The following is a 6,000-nucleotide window of genomic DNA, read 5'->3' as shown; positions in this document are numbered from 1 at the left end:
TAAGAATAGTTACCAATTTTGTTGTCTGGATGACTTAAATGTGATTTTTATGAGTCAATGGGTGCCAGATTAGCCATGGCCCCTAGAGACATTGCATTCAAGGTAAAACTTCTCCCTTCACACTATGCAAGTATTTGTTCTTGTTGTTATTGATATACTCAATTACTCATTACGATCGCACAATTTATTTTCTTTTGAGAAAAACACATGACAAGTTAAACAATGTAATGAAGATATGATGATTTTTTATTGGATTATTGCTTTCATACAGTGATAATTTCATCTGGGCAGCACTCATTTCTCTCATTTATGAAGATTTACTTTAGCGTGTCACCCATAATAGTGTTTGATCTCTTTTATGAAGTTTCCTCTAGAGAGGTGTCGTTTACAAAAATGACTGGAAACCTAAATCTGAGCAATCATATAATGGGATTTTGGAATGCTTGCTGACCAGATTCATTTATGTGTGATTTGCTCAAGTTTTAGGTTCAATGATTCTTTTCATACAAGTGGAATTATATCTTCTTGTTTATAGTTATGCATTTTTCTTATATTCTATGCCAGCATATGGAATTTATTTGTTAGCAGACTGATTTGCTATATGGTGAGGTTTTTGCATATGTTTCTTATGTTTTACTTACATTTTAGTTTGTTATGGTTAAGCCAGGAAAACAGCAGGGATAATGTTAATCTATTTGTTCTGTGAACTTAAGACTCAAGAGTTTGGGTTGTATAAGCTTGTAGGCATATAACTTATATGTCATCAGAACAAGTACTTTGAGCCCAACCAATCACGACTGGAAATCATGTGAAGAAGCTAGAACTGAGTCTGAAAAAAACTATAAGACGTCAGCTCAATGCTTGCTCCAACAGGGTTGAACTGATTTCACCAGGCTTCTCTCAGTTAGCAGGTCCTAATTGGTTTACACACACACATGCACGCAGACAGACACAATTGCACAAAGAAAATCGAAGTAAACATCCATACAAGCTAATGGAAGGTGGTTAATTCAAGTAAGAACAGTTACCAATTTTGTTGTCTGGATGACTTAAATGTGATTTTTATGAGTCAATGGGTGTTGGATTGGTCATGGCCCCTAGAGACATTGCATTCAAGGTAAAACTTCTTCCTTCACGCTATGCAAGTATTTGTTCTTACTGTTATTGATATACTCAATTACTCGTCACGATAGCACCATTTATTTTCTTTTGAGAAAAACACACGACAATTTAAACAATGTAATGAAGATATGATGATTTTTTATTGAATTATTGCTTTAATAAAGTGAAATTTTCATCTAGGAAGCACTCATTTATCTCATTTACGAAGATTTAGTTTGGCGTGTTACCCATAATAGTGTTTGATCTTTTTAATGAAGTTTCCTCTAGAGAGGTGTTTTTTACAAAAATGACAGGGAACCTAAATCTCAGCAATCATATAATGGGATTTTGGAATGCTTGCTGACCAGGTAGAATCTAATAACATCATAGATTGCAACAATGACTGAAAGAAATTCATTTTTTTGGTTGTCTATTAAAGTCCTCAAGAGTACTATTTATTCCAATACTTTCTAACATAAGGTTTACAGGTTTTGGCACATTGCTTTCTCTATAATAAGCTAAAAGTTACTTTAGGGAATGCATTCTTAAGTGTGTGATTTGCTCAAGTTTTAGGTTCAATGATTCTTTTCATACAAGTGGAATTATATCTCCTTGTTCATAGTTATGCATTTTTCTTATATTCTATGCCAGCATATGGAATTTATTTGTTGGCAGACTGATTTGATATATGGTGAGGTTTTTGCATATGTTTCTTGTGTTTTACTTACATCTTAGTTTGTTATGGTTAAGCTAGGAGAACTCAAACTAGGACAGTTACTGGACTCACCTCCCTCAGGACTAGATGAAGCAATTACAATCTCAAAGGTATGATATTTTAGTCAAGCTGTTAAACAGAGATTGTTTTGTTTATTTTAATTTATTTTATTTTAATTTTTTGGCAGAAACTTGAGTTTCTTATGTCTATCAGATTTTTTCTAGGTGATGTAATTTGTTGAATCACAAGAATACAATATTTTTAGTCGTATAGTATGCGTTTGGATCTGCACCATCCTGGCTCTTATGGATAAGGTACTTTTTTGCTGCATTTGACATAATCCTACTTGTTTACATGTGTTCATGTAATTTAAATGTGAGTATATAATTTCAGATACAGCACCTTTTTGATCTTATACCCTCCTGGCATCACAAGCGAGGACAGCATGATATTTATAGCTCTAGCCTACATCAAGGTACCAAAAATGTTTCATTTTAGATTGGGTTTCATCTATTCGCTATCATGAGGGAATGACTTCATCCTTTGGTTTTTGTTAATGACAGGCCTCTGAAAATTCTTCATTAGGATACCAAACAAGTGGAACTTCTCTTTCGATTATTTCTATGCAGCTATCATTGCTCTTGGAAATTTTCGATTATTTCTATGCAGCTATCATTGCTCTTGGAAATTATGTGCCAAGTATGTATCTGATATTTTCAAAATCTGTGTCGATATTTATCACAAAAAAATCTTGGAAATTATGTGCCAAGTATGTATCTGATATTTTCAAAATCTGTGTCGATATTTATCACAAAAAAATTGTTACTTCCTCTTTGGTCACTGCTAAACTTCTTTTATTGGAACACATCTTGCCATAGGGAGCCCACACATGTATACTTACATGCTAGGGTAGCGAAAGAAGAATCTTTCAAAGGCAAAAATGGAATGAAATGTGATGAAAGTAGGAATAGTAAATATTTTTTTTTGTATTATTTGAAGAATGCATAGCTGTTAGATGGTGGCTCTGCATGAGTGGTTGTATTGGTGTTCTCTAATCCCTAAGATTGTCTTCTTGTTGGCAGGGAGTGCTCTTGGTATAGTTGTGAATGTATTCCTCTGAAAAAACATATTGCCAATGTTTTATGATTTATTGATTAAATCTGTTTGCTTTCAACTGGGTGCTCATCTAAAAATGCATTATTTTATAAAACATAATAATAGTGAACTTATTTGCATTTCTTGTTTGGTTATGTTCACCATCTAAAACCTACTATAATACTTCTACAGACATTTGTTTAAAACCTACAGGGGTTTCTACTTTCAGGATTCTATAATACTTCTACAGACATTTGTTTAAAACCTACAGGGGTTTCTACTTTCAGGATTATTAAGGGTTCATGTTTGTTTTCCTCCTTCAATTATGTCGAAACCTACAGGGGTTTCTACTTTCAGGATTATTAAGGGTTCATGTTTGTTTTCCTCCTTCAATTATGTCGATTTTTTGACTGAAGCAATTTCAGAAAATGATCATTTATTAGCTTAATTGGAGGAAGATTTCCAACAATTTTTACCAAACTGAATTTAATTTGAGGTAATAATTATGTAATTTCTAGGATAATCTATAACAAAATCCATTATGACGTTCTTCTTTCTTGACGAGAAGAATCATTTGTGCTTAGTCTATTGTGTTTTTGTAAAGGTCATGTGCCTTTGTTTTACTTTGGTAACTTAAATGCAATGTCTCTTAGGACATAGGACTTCAAAGATGACTCTACAAAGTTGAGTTACGCTTAATTGGCCTCTTAAGGTACAAATTTATTCAGCATTTTTGCTGCAGAATCTTTAGAGTACAAAAATGAGTCGATCATCACAAATCCTGTAAACAATGAAGATTCATGTGTTATAGATTATCCTGCACACACGACGATGATGAAAACTTAAAGTCCATAGATCTTGATTCTTGCCCTCTTTGCCAAGGGCAGGTCAAAAGATGGACAGAGGTAAAACCCCCGAGATAATTCCTTAACAAGAAGGGAGAACAAGTGGTTGAAAACTTTCATTTAGGTGATAAATAAGAGCAAACAAGTGGTTGCTTAGCAAAGCCTTCTTGTTGTTGTGCCTTGGGAGAAGGCATAAATGTAGGCAGCTTACTAAAAAAACTCGGGCAGCAATTGACTAAAAAAAGCTTTGGTGATTCAATAGTTCTATATGTCATTGTTTTTAGCTTGTGATAAGACGGCTTCAGTGGATCTATGACAGCTGAATTTCATTCTAATAAGAAACTTATTAGGGGTCAATCTGAGAGTGATATCTACAGAAGAATTATCAATTAAAGATGATCCATATTTGTAAAGACAAATAATATTATTTTTAATTATACTATCATGGTTATCCTCATTTGGTGTATCTCTACTGCTTCATGCATGACTATTAATTGTTTTATGGAGATAGAAATAAGTAAGACTAAAAAAATTTTGATGCTACTATTTTAGTAACATTTATATTAGATGATTATGATTAAATAGGTTGTCTGATGTCAACTATATATAGGTAGAATTGGTTGATTGAAAATCAATGGTGTATATCAAATAAAATTCTTTTATAAAATTATTCATTGTTTTCTATTGATAAGTATGCAAATAATCTATTATCACCCAGTTCATACATAATGTAATTTCATTATTCAATCCTTTTTAATTTTTAAATTCTATCCATATGTTTGAAACATGGATTAAATTAAATAAACCATAATGAAATGAATCAATAATAAAATAATAAATTTAAAAATTTACCACGTGCATTGCACATGCAATCCAACTAGTACTATTATAAAAGTGGGTTGTCATGTTAGAACATTTCTTTCCAAATTACCCTCCAAAACACATGCATACATAAATAAAACACATACATACATCCTCTAAAATACATGCATACTTACGTACAACACATATATACATGAACATACATGCATACTTAAATAAAAAATAAGTATTTTTAATAGTTATCTTATTAATAGTTTTCTTAATTAAATACCTTTATTCTCTACATTTAATATCTTAAATGACCTCCTCAATCCACTCTCTCCACTATTTCACAAGTCTTTTCAAGTCATACTATTACTGTTACTTTTATATATGAAAAGAAAATTGTAACATTTATTTTCACATGAAAGTAGGATTTGAAGAGGGATTCATCAATAGTATAGTTGATAACCTCAAGAAAAACTCAGTAATCCAATTAATGATAAAAAAAACTCCTCCAACAACGTCTGTTTCATTTAAGGGCTATATAACCCCTCTCCATCCCCCAACACTTACAGCAAGGCTCACTCAAGATTACCAACTAAAATGAGTAAGTAATTTTCTTCTCTTCCTCCTTGCTATTCATTCTCCTTGATCTGACAATGCAAATAGGAAATTAGAAGTGAAACTGTTTTTATAGTTACTAACTAAATTTATTAAGTAGCTTTCCTTAGCGGCCAAACTTGACAGTAGTGGTGGAGGCTTTGGCGAAGGTGGTGTCGATGGAAGAATAGATGGAAGGTCTTGGTTCGATGGTGGCGCCGGAGGTAATGTTTGAAGGAGACAGAGAAGATGAGTTAGGAGAAACATCAGTGGAGCGGGCAATGGAGATAGGGTCTGTTATGGGGGCAATGGAGGTGGTGGTGGTCGAGGGGGAATGGTCATTGCCGGTGCCCATCATATGGTCGTGCATGTATGAATGTATGAATATTATCCAATTTAAGGTTAAATATGATGTGTGTTTGTTTGTTGTTGTATTGATAGAAAGTTGCTCAATTATTGGGTTGCAATTAAACAAATATTGTGATTGTTTTGTTTTGTTTTTTCATGTATGGTTAATTTGGTAAGCATCCAATGTTAAGTTGGGTGGACATTGACATATAAGCGCTCTTGTGGATTTGTATTGCATCAATTCAATGGATTGTTTAATAGTAAATATAAAATAAATAAATTATTAGGACTATTAATATATTTGTTAATATTTTAAATTTTAATTTTCTTATTAGAAAATAGTATTAAATAGTTTACAAATACAAATTAAAAATTGCAAAAATAATAGACTTTTTCCGACATTAGTTCCTTAAATCTTTGATATTCTGAAATTAATCCCTCAAATTCATTAAATTTTTGATATTCTGAAGTACCTTAAATCAGAAAATTAAT

This window comes from Asparagus officinalis, chromosome 5 (assembly GCF_001876935.1).
Source record: "Asparagus officinalis chromosome 5, Aspof.V1, whole genome shotgun sequence".
Lineage (NCBI taxonomy): Eukaryota > Viridiplantae > Streptophyta > Magnoliopsida > Asparagales > Asparagaceae > Asparagus > Asparagus officinalis.
This window is presented reverse-complemented; position numbering follows the sequence as displayed.